Below are 11,784 nucleotides of genomic sequence, written 5' to 3'. Positions count from 1 at the left end.
CGTCGGTCAAAATTATATTATGGCGGCTCTAGGCAAACCGTTGTAATTACATTTGAAAATCGTCGTATTTTAATCATTTTAATGCGGGTTTTTTTTTTTGCATATTGTAGCAGTTTCAAACCGCCGTAATTTTAATTTTTACTGCTACTATAACCGCAGTTTGTTCACAATCCTATTTTTTCACATTTACAATCCTATTTATTGAATGTTATGCTTTGAAACTTCTATAGCACTTCATAATCATTTAAACCCAATATAGAAGATTAAATAAGAAAAATATTCATTATATAAAACACAAGTATACCAAAATTACATCATCTAAATATTAATGCTTCAAAGTGTATTTCAGTTGTAATATCCAAAAGATTCATAGTTGATCCTACAAAATAATCACTAATCACACTTGGACGATCATCATTGTTACTTTCATCTAAAGATCTTTTTGGTTCAACTGTTGATGGTGCACCACTTCCTAAATCTGGTGCTTGAAACAAAATAATACTGTCAATAAGCAAATAACTAAAATTTTAACCGGTGAGCTGAAGTAGTGAGAACTTCCTAAGTGTTGAAAGAGTTGTGCAGCTATACATGTGGAAATTACATGCATTGGTAATTTTCATGCTCTTAAGTCTTCAAGACTTGATCAAGCACTGATCAAGTCCTAAAATTCCAGCATTGTGCACTCATGACTCACTCCACAACACTAATTTCAATTCCTCGAACATTCATCATCCATCATTTATTACTTACACATGAAATAAATTACCAGGAAGATAAGCCAAAACTTCACGCAGTTTGTATACATAAAAAGCACAAAGCATCAGAAATTCTTCAAAGACAACAAAATCACATACCAAAGCATGCTTATTCTACCAATTGCATTCGCATAACGGAGAGTTTTAACTTATGCCAACAAGCAAATTCTACTAAAAACAGGCATCATCAATTAAACTACCATGATTTCACATATTTCAACGCATTCTATCATGTAACTAGGACTGGATATACAGAAATCACATTGAAATCAATGAGTTTAATCACCCAAAAATATAATTACACAGCCTAGGAAACCACTTTATGTTATAAAAAACTCATAAGAAAAGCAAATAACTAAAATTTTAATGTAGCAAGAGAACTTATACCTGTGAAGGAGTGGAAAATAAGTGAACAAACTCCTCGAGGATATTCCCTATGTTCCTTTCGTATAAGCTAATTAGTACATTTAATTTAGATTCCACATCTGTCATCTCTTGATGCCACTCCGGAGTTAGAGCGGTAGTGCTAGATGAACCCACATAACCACGACAGTATCTCGCAGATGTCTGTTTGAATGCTACAGTTGGAACTACACCCAAGCCTAAACCTCGAACACAATCGGGGTGCTCGGGACCGAATACTATGCCAAGTGCATCATTTGGTGAAGGTTCATCAAGACTTTCTGCTCTTTCACTTCGAGTTTCTTCAATTATTTCCTACAAAATTTGAAGAAGCATAAATTAAGCAATATATCAAATGACTGGTACATCGAAAAAACATCTTTATCATCCCAAGGCCGGGCTCCAAATTCCTTGAAAAGGAACAGAAGAAAAGCTAACAGCAGGAAGTTGGTCAAAGATTGATCCGCCGAACTTTAAGCTCCATAACGATAGTTTATTTCAGGTACACTTGAGTGAAATCTTCTCCTTTCCAATTAATAAGTGTGATATAATATGTAATGGACTATTCACTATTCATACATTTCTTTGATTTTGTCACATGAACTGCAGAGACAAGAAAATATCACCAGCTCCAAATGTGTCTTCTTATACTCCTATTGGTGTTGATTTATTTGTGTCCTAAAAAGATCAACCACATTGAATTCAACTTTCTGTTGAACTTGTTTCTATTCAAATTCCTCTACTTTGCCTTATTTTAATGTATATAAGCTCTATTAACAGAGATTAGTTGAGGATGATATGGAAAAGGTTAAAGGATTTGCAAGAGAACATTAATTTAAGTAGTTTCCTCAGCTTCTTTCGCTATTACAAAATGCAAGAATCCAAATGAAGCAACTACCTAATGTCTAAATGACACAAGATTTCTGCTTTCAGTAATATCAACCCATAAACTTCTAGACAGTAATAAAATATTTACAGACAAAATATATATAAGGGCGGTTGCTCTAAAAATAGCTATGGAAACTTTATTCTATATTGAAATAGCTGTGGAACTAGACAAGTAGTACCAATCTGAAAATAAAATATAATTTCACAGCAGAAGGCACCAAAAATGTTACTTATCCCAATCACCCTAGCCTCATTAGTTACATAACTCTCATCTTTCCTTTCATGAGTCTCAATCTACATTTTGCCTCGATCAAAAGCTTTTTTCATCACCTTCTTAAATTTTTAAAATGAATAATGTTAGTAATTAATTAAGAATATATATCTTATCTAAGTTAATCGCTTAAACTACCATTGCTGCCTTTTTTCTAGCCAAACTCATAGCACAAGTATGAGGAAGTTGGTTTTTTCGAATCTGTGCATTCTTCTTGCAACGCTCCTACAAATTAAATAGGTGAAATTATATTACATAAGACCAAAATAAGCAGAAGCTACTATGATATAAATAAAAATTTAAGTTCAGTGATTGAATTTATCCATCGTCAAGACAATACATATAGAACTTCTTCTGAGAACTTTAAACTCATTAATTACATCATGTTATATGTTATTGTGAAGATAATCAAACGCAGGTTTGTCTTTTGTTCTAATCCATAAACAAAAGTTTTAGCAACAAGAAAAATAAAGTCAAGTTAAAATTGATGCATGATATTCATCAAATTCTACAATTATACGCAATCTTTTATCCAAGTTATGGACATCCTTAACCTTCAATCTAATTGTTTTTATTACTTGACATTCATCTACAATAAAATAAAGTCAAGTTAAAATATTAAACGAGGAAAACAAATAGAATACTCAACCACTTGAAATTTATATGTACCTATAACATCGACAAACCAATGAGGTTTTTCATTGCTAGTACTACGTCTAGTTTGTCGTGAAGAGGCTGCACCAGATGATGAAGATGGAACGGCGGGGTGAGAAAATACCCCATCAGATGATGAAGGTGATACAACATGCTGCGAAGAGACTCCATCAACTGAAATAACAGGTTGTGTAGGTTGTGTAGGCAGTGTAGAATGTAAAGAGACTCTATAAGATGTTGAAGATGAAGCTTGAGCCTGTGATGACTGCCTCGGAACAAGTGTAGATCTCTCTTTGACTGATTTGAATTGATTTTTAACCCTATTTTGCTTCGGCATCTACATACATAAAGGTATATAAAGCAAAACAAGAAAATCTTGATACCAAACCAGTTAAAACTTCAAGACAAAATAACTTAAGCTTAATTAATGAAAGAAAGTAACTAGATGCAAGGACATAAAGCAAGTCAAGAACAAAAAAGGACATAGCTATAATCTAAACTAATTTGAAACGAAAATATATTAAGATGCTTCCTTCTAAAATGTGAAAAGGGCTAGCAATGACTCTTCAAATATGTTCATCTTTGCCAATCTCATTTTCAATATCGCGATCAATTAATATTTCATCAGTTTCATCCTCCCTACACAAAAGCAGATTATTAATATCCCCAAAGTGTTGATCTAAGTCTTGCACTGGGAATGGCTCATTCTCAGGAAATTCATTATCTCCTTCTCCTCCTATATCATATAAGTCTCTTGAATGACATATCTTTCTACCTATACAATTGGTAGCCGTTTGATAAATAAGTTGAACCTATTATAGCAGAAAGATCTGCTAATCTGCTAGTGACAAAAGAAATAATCAATCTACCTTTTAATAAAAATAAATCTGCTTAAAAGAAAGGACAAAATTAAACTGAAATGAGCTATACCTATCAAATGTTTTACTGTCGACCTCGATCCCAATAGCTTCACCAGTAGTTTTTGATCTCTCGGCTACCTATCAAGCCCATATATAATATTTAGGTTAATATTAGCAAGAACAACAACTTAAAATATCAAAATTAAGTGCATCCAATCGAAATACCAAACAAAGCATAAAATATTTAAAGAAATACCAAACTAATTGAATAGAAAAATAACAAAAATGGACTCAAAAATAAAAGAAAGAAGTACTGAAACCATTAGAACATTAATGTTTTCTAATAATAGCAATCGTCATTCTATTTTCCTTTTTCTAGTAATAGATTACTATTTTGGATGTTATATATTTAATTGACTGAATGAATCATAGATTATCGGACTGAGGAACAAAAAAATAGAACAGAATTGGGGACATAAACCCTAATAAAGAGAAAAGAACTTTTGGTACTAAATATGAGTCATTACCTAAAGATTATTGAAGCTGTTAAATGAATTTCTAAGAATCTCGATTCGTCTAGCCAGAGAAACATATTGGAAGAAATAGAAGAATCTGAAGTTAGAAAATTGGGAGTTCGTTGCCTATTGAGGGAAATAGAATGAATCGGGGGAAATAAAAATTGGGGGAAAGAGATACGAGACCTATGGAGGGAAGGAATTGGGGGAATTCTGGAGGGAATATCAAATTGTGAGGGGGAAATACTAAAACTTATTGAGGGAATAGTTAAAATATTGTGATTAAAACATTACGGCATTTCTAACTGCCGCAATACGAAATAATTGCCGCTATAAAAACAATTTATTCCGGCAGTTGGTAAAACACCATTTTAATTAGATTTTGTGGCAGTTATTTAGAACCGCCGTAATATAACCGCCACAATAATTCCAATTTTTTGTACTGTGATCGCCTGTTACAACAGGGTTTGTGACTTTAATATTTATTTTACATGCCAACTTTCTCACTTTTGACGGCCTTCAGAGATTGATCCTTGACAAAGAAGGACTTATGTGAGAGCGAGATCAACTGTTGGCCGGGAGAAACCAATTCACTGCGCGCCTCCCGGTATTAGAAGCGAAGGCTGCTGAAGCGGCCGAGCTGAAGCCACTCGGCTACATGCATAACTTTAGAATGCAAAGGCTAAGTGGGTTGAATCTTAAGATGTTGCTCTTGTTGTACCCAGCGCGAGTCTGCCTCCATTGAATGAGCAAATAATGTATAGGCAGATTTGAACTCCAGAGCTGAAGAAGTTGTTGCTGAGGAGAAGCAAACCTGGATAGAAGATAAGTATAAGAATATTATGGATCAAAATAAGGTTCATATAACCACAAGTCGTGATCTCGATCTTAGCTTTAGTACCATGAGATCCTGGCTCAGCCTGATACAACTGACGCTTCTAGTCCCAGTTTTGAGTTTTCGGGAACTGAGGAGGAACCTGAGGAGGAGCGTGAAGAGAATAATGATGAAGGCCAAGAGCTTGTGCCGGCGGCAGATCTGCCTACTTCTCTCGGGGGCGTACATGCCTCTCTATCCCCGAGTTCCAGTGGACGCAGTTTAGCCTTTTTGCTTTCTTTTCTTTTGTTCTTTTCTTTTGTATCTTTATATTCATGCCGCTTGGCATGTTTGATAAATAAAAAGGACCTTTTGTTTAAGTATTGTGCAAAGTTCATTCCTTTTTGTGTCGAATTAAGTAAGGCTTCAGGTGTGTTTTCTTCCGATAGCTTTTGGGTTCAGGGAATAAACTCTTCTGGAACCAATCCTTTACTATGAGGGTTTCATAAGATAGGGTTCTCTTATGTTTACAATGCTTTTGAAGAAGATGTCTCATGTTCATTCTAGCACTAGCATTTTATGTTTTTAGTTAACTTTCAAAATATAAAATCAATTCATCGTTTGGACAAAAAACAAGCATTCATTTGCTGAAAGAAAATAAATTGCCAATAAATGTGGTTAATTTGTACAACTTGTATCTACGGGGCTAGATGTGCAGCCCCCATTCCCGATGAGACATTATTGTTCCCGAGCCTCGAAATCCCGATTTTCGTGGCAGTCAGGTTGCCATACTCTCATACTATTTCTCCCCCTAGTGTTTGAATATGAAGAATGCGAATTGGAACACTGGAAGTCTTGCTCATTTAAGGAAAAACACTAGTGAATGGCCGGATAATCTTTGATTCGATGGCAAGTTTCGTTTCCCATTAGGAACTTCGCCATCGAGCCAAAGATTATCTAACCATCCCCTAGTGGCTTGTTGTTTCAGTGCCTTGTCATTTAAAGGTCTTAACTTTGTTGATGATACTTCTTTCGTAGTATGCTTTACGTTGCTGCCTACTTAAAAACCTTGCCAGAAAAACCCAATTTGGACAAAAACTGGTCAAAGAAAAAAAGAGTGAAGCACATACGTTTAGTATAAGCAGGATCCATCAGCAGTAATACTTTTTTAGGTGAGTCACGTTCCATTTTCTTGGTAATTTGACTCCATCTTGATTCTCTAGTTCGTATGATCCCCTTTCGGTCATGGCTGAAATTCGGTAGGGGCCTTCCCATTTCGGACCCAGCTTTCCCACATTGAACTCTCGGGTGTTCTGAGTCACTTTCCTCTAAACTAAGTCCCCCGCTTTATAATAGCGGAGATTGGCCCTCCATTTATAGTATCTTTCCATCCTTTATTTTTGAGCCACCGTTCTTATATGCGCCAAGTCCCTGCGTTCATCGAAAAACTCTAGTTTAACCAACAATGCCTCATTATTTGCCTCTTCGTCCGTACGAAAGTATCGCAAGGTCCGTTCTCCTACTTCCACCGGGATCAACGCTTATGCGCCATAAACGAGAGAGAAAGATGTCTCCCCCGTGCTCGACTTTGGCAGTCGTCCGGTATGCCCATAGCACTTCTGGTAACTCTTCGGGCCACTTGCCCTTGGCTACTTCCAACCTCTTTATGCGGTTCTGAATAATCACTTTATTAGTTGATTTCACCAACCCATTTGTGCTTGGATGGTATGGTGAAGATGTGATTCTTTTAATTTTCAGGCCTTCAAGAAATTTGTGACTTTGGAGCCTATGAACTGTGGTGTGTTGTCGTAGGCAATCTCCTTCGGTATTCCGAACCGGCAAATTATGCTTTCCCATATGAAATCTACCACTTCACATTCATTGATCTTTTATTAAGGACGTGCTTCAACCTATTTAGTGAAGTAATCAGTTAAAATTAAAAAATAATCTTACCTTCCCGGGACCTGGTGGCAGCAGCCCGACTATGTCCATCCCCCATTTCATGAATGGCCATGGGGACAGTACCGAATGTAGGGTTCTGCTGGTTGGAGCACTAATTGTGCATGGTGTTGACAATTGTCACACTTCTGAATGAATGCCTTTGCGTCTTGTTACATACGAGGCCAGTAGTATCCTGCCTTAACTAATTTTAGCATCAACGAATCTGCACCAGAATGATTCTCGCAAATTCCTTCATAAACCTCTCTCATGACGTAATCTGCCTCTGAGGCTCTAAAACATTGGGTCAACGGGCCTTGGAACTATCTTCTATATAACTGCCCCCCCCCAGAGGCTGTAACGAGCCGCTTCGGTGCCAAGTTCCCGAGATGTCTTCGGGTCTCCAGGCAACTTGTCGTGCTTAAGGTAATCGATGAACTCATTCCTCCAGTCCCATATCAAGCTGGTTGTATTTACTTCACAATAACAGTCCACATCTAGTACCGAATGTATAAGTTGAATGACGGTAACGGAATCCGATCCCTTCATTTTCGTGGATGATCCCAAATTCGCCAATGCATCTGCTTTTACGTTTTCTTCTCTCGGGATATAGGTGATCAACCACTCCTTGAACCATGCAAGTAGAGTTTGAACTTTAATCACATACTATTGCATGTGCTCCACCTTTGTGTCGTAGATTCCATATACTTGACTTACTACTAGTTAGGAATCGCATTTGATTTCAATGAACTCAGATCTTAGCCCCCCAGGCCAGTTCAAGATCAGCTATCAAAGCCTCATACTTTATTTCATTGTTAGTCAAGGGAACAGTTTTTATGGCATGCCTCAGGGCCTCTTCCGAGGGCGCGACTAAGACCACCCCGAGCCCGGACACTTTCATGTGGTAAGCTCTGTCCATGCACAAGGTACAAACTCCTGATGTCATTTCTGACACCATCACCACCTCTTTCGCAGCCAAAGACAGTAACCCAGGACTAAAATCGGCCACATAGTCGGCCTAAACCTGTGACTTGATCGCAGCCCTAAGCTTATACTGAATATCAAATTCACTAATTTCACCTTCTTATTTGGCTATTTGACATGACAACTCAGGTGTGTGAAGTACATTCCACATGGGAAAAGTTGTCACCACGGCTATCCGTTATCGGGTGGCACTGAAAATATGGCCTAGCCTTTCGAGAGGAGACTACGAGATCTAAGGCTAGTTTTTTGAGGTGTTGATAACGCGTTTACGCTCCTGATAAAATTTTGGTAACATAATAGACAGGAGATTGCATACCTTCATCCCCGGACTAAAACTACATTTACCGCTACTTAGAGACCAATAAGTATATCAACAATTGTTCGCCTTCCTCCAATTTTGATAGTAGCGAAGGGCTTGATAGATACCGTTTTAGGTCTTTTAAGGCATGTTGGCATTGTGGAGTCCATTCGAAGTTGTTCTCCTTTTTCAGAAGCTATAAAAAGAGATGACATTTTTCCGAAGATCGAGAAATGAACCTGCTTAGAGCGGACAATCTTCTTGTTAGACATTGGACTTCCTTCATGTTTGTCAGATGGTCCGGGATGTCCTCGATGGCTTTGATCTTATCGGGATTTACTTCGATCCCTCTTTGTGACATCAGGAAACCCAAGAAGTTACCGGAGCTAACTCCAAATGCGTATTTTTGGGGGTTGAGCTTCATGTTGAGCTTCCTTTGGATATCGAAGGTTTCCTGGAGGTGTTTTAAGTCTTCACTTGCATTCAAAGACTTGACCAGCATATCATCTATACTTTCATTATTTTACCTATTTGTTTTTCGAACATCTTGTTCACAAGTCTCTGATAAGTGGCTCCGGCATTTTTAAGCCTGAAGGGCAGCATATTATAACAATATATGCCAAAGTTCGTTATGAACGGAGTCTTTTCCTGATCCTCCGGGTTCATCGTAATTTGATTATACTTGAAATCGGCATCAAGGAAACTCATTAACTCATGCATGGTCTTGGCGTCAATCATTTGATCGATGTTCGATAGTGGGCATGAGTCTTTCGGGCACGTCTTATTCAAGTCCTTATAATATATGCACATTCAAAATTTATTATTATTTTTTGGAACTACAACTACATTAGCTAGCCAGTCGGGATACTTTACCTCCCGGATTGAACCGATGTCAATTAACTGAGTTACCTCTTCTTTAACAAAATAGTTTCTGACCTCGGCTATTAAGCGATTCTTTTACCTTACATGTGGGATGCTTGGGTTCAGGCTTAGCATGTGCACGGCCACCTCTAGCGGGATACCTATCATATCTGCATGTGACCATGCGAAACAATCAACGATAGTTTTAAGAAAATCAATAAATCATGACCTGAGCTCGGGGTTGAGTCTTGTCCCCAAGTGAAATTTTCTCTCAACGAATTTTTCAAACAAATCCACTTGTTCGAGTTATTCTGTCGTGGACTTGGTCGCGTTTGTTTCTTCCGGTACCTAAAAAATCTTGGTACCTGGTGGGATTCCGACAGCTCCCCCCCTGTCATCTTCGGTTGGTTCGGAAGCATGCGTCGGTTCCTATAATTGCTATGTGTTGAGTTCCTTCCCTTTAGTGCTGGAAACCGAAATCGCGTTCATTTCCATTGCTGCCGGTTGATCTCTTCTTATTTGTTTGATTCCCTCCAGAGTCAAAAATTTCAACAATTGGTGATATGTTGATGGTATGGCCTTCATCTCATGTAACCATGGTCTGCCAATAATTATGTTGTATCCCATGTCACTGTCCAGTACTTCAAATAAGGTAGTCTTCATAACCCCTTCAGCATTCATGGGCAACAAGGTCTCCCATCGGGTTGTCACACTTGCTAAGTTGAACCGGGCGAAGAGTTTTATTGCCGGAATGATGCTTCCGGTTAGCTTGGATTGTTTCAGCACTCTCCATTAAATGATGTTGGTTGAAATGCCTGGGTCAACTAAACGCGTTTAATCTTGAAATCTAGAACGTTAAGGGAAATTACTAGGGCATCGTTGTGCGGAAAAAGAAGCCCATCGGCGTCTTATTCCGTGAAAGTGATGTCGTCTTCGGCGACCTCCTGGAGTCTCTTGCTATAAGTCACCGATTCTCTTTCTATAAGTCTCTTTGCTGCCAAGAACGTTACCCCATTCCCCCCCCCCCCCCGAAAATCATGTTGATAGTTAGTCGAGTGAAGTCTTCCCCTATCTTTGAAAGTTTTGTAGTCTCAACTGCGACCGTAATTGTTCTTGGGAAATTCATTAAGGGATTACCTGAGATGGCCATTATTCAACAATGTTTCCACCTCCTCGCGCAGATGTCGGCAGGCCCCAGTTCGGTGGCCATTAGTCCCATGATATTTGCACCATAAATTAGGATCCTTCTAGCTAGGATCAGATCTCATTAGCCTCAGGAATCGTGCTTCCTTGATGTTTCTCATTGACGATACCAGCTCTACTACGCAAATATTAAAATTATACTCTGACGGTCTGGGATAAGTGGAGTCTCGGGATCCCGATACCTCTTTGTCCTGCAACGGCATATTATTCCGGCCGCTGTCAGTTCTTTTATTATGGCCGAATCTATCCGCTGACCGGAACCCTTTGTTGTCGCATCCTTCGGCCCTCTCATAGGGTAAGAATTGGCTCTTATAAGATCGTTGATCTGCATCAAAATCATCTTTTGATTTATCTATGTTCCTTTCTCGATCCCGACCCTTAGTTGATGTCGGGAACCTGAGCTGATCATCGTATATCCTTATCTTTGGTTCATAACAGTTATAGACACCGCCCATGTGGTTGCTTGGAACTCGAGCGGGCTTTCTTTCAGCTTCCGGGAAGCGTCAGAGCTCCTCGAGTTCAACACCTCAATAAATGCCCCAGCTGCACATTCATCTCGCACATCCGGTAACAACATCCTTTCTTTTTGGAACCTGATCAGGAACTTATGCAGCAATTCCGACTCTCCTTACAAAATTTTGAATATGTTCGCCTTCCGGGCCTCGGCATGGGCCTTGATAAAAGAATCTGCAAGAATTTCAAATGAATCTATTAAGTATTTGGGTAAGAGTGAATACCATGTTAAGGCTAGGATTTCTCCAAATTTCTTCAGCATGACCGATTCAATCTCACGTTGGGACAAGTCGTTTCCTTTCACCGATATTGTATAAGTTGTGATATGCTCCTGAGGGTCTGAAATCTCGTCATACTTCGGTATGTCTGGCATTTTGAACTGTTTCAGAACCAGAGGGAGGGGGAGGGGTTCCTGTGGGGAAGGGAGATAGAAAATGGAATTTTTACGGGCTTCACGCGGGTTTTTTTAGGTGTAAACACACAAGTGCCATCTGGTAAAAAATAGTGTGTCTTATACATATTTTTAAAAGGTTGAATGTGTAAAAGGTTTCCCGTGAAGGAGAGGTGTATAACATACATTTTGTTACAAGGTTGATTGGTAAACTATGTATTCAGCCTTATTTATATATGTATAAATATACACATACATACATACATACATACATAACTATCACTTGAAATGTAATTTGGTGCATGTGCGAGAATTCGGTTTGTGTAGTGGGTAAACATTAAGCACGCAACTTTAATTTTCACTAACAAAAGTGTTCAGGTCCACTGGCTGAAACTTGTTGTTTTCTTTCAAAGAAAACAGTCCTACAAAATGACAAC

At 38.5% G+C, this 11,784-nt stretch overlaps 1 long non-coding RNA gene across 2 annotated transcripts; it reads right to left on the bottom strand.

Annotated features, from left to right (window-relative positions):
• Positions 1-263: 263 nt before the first annotated feature.
• Positions 264-4,629, bottom strand: LOC104097931 (uncharacterized). 2 transcript variants are annotated; one of them, XR_686659.4, is made up of 4 exons: positions 4,358-4,629; positions 3,901-3,968; positions 2,986-3,307; positions 264-1,472 (listed from the first exon to the last, which is right to left on the bottom strand). It is a non-coding gene; the product is annotated as an uncharacterized lncRNA (long non-coding RNA). The 2 variants fall into 2 exon arrangements; XR_004507431.2 differs by lacking the exon at positions 264-1,472 and adding an exon at positions 2,767-2,905 and having other exon boundaries at positions 4,358-4,628.
• Positions 4,630-11,784: the final 7,155 nt, after the last annotated feature.

The sequence above is a fragment of the Nicotiana tomentosiformis genome, chromosome 6, assembly GCF_000390325.3.
Source record: "Nicotiana tomentosiformis chromosome 6, ASM39032v3, whole genome shotgun sequence".
Lineage (NCBI taxonomy): Eukaryota > Viridiplantae > Streptophyta > Magnoliopsida > Solanales > Solanaceae > Nicotiana > Nicotiana tomentosiformis.
Note: the sequence above shows the minus strand (reverse complement) of the source record. Positions and strands in the feature narration are given on the sequence as shown.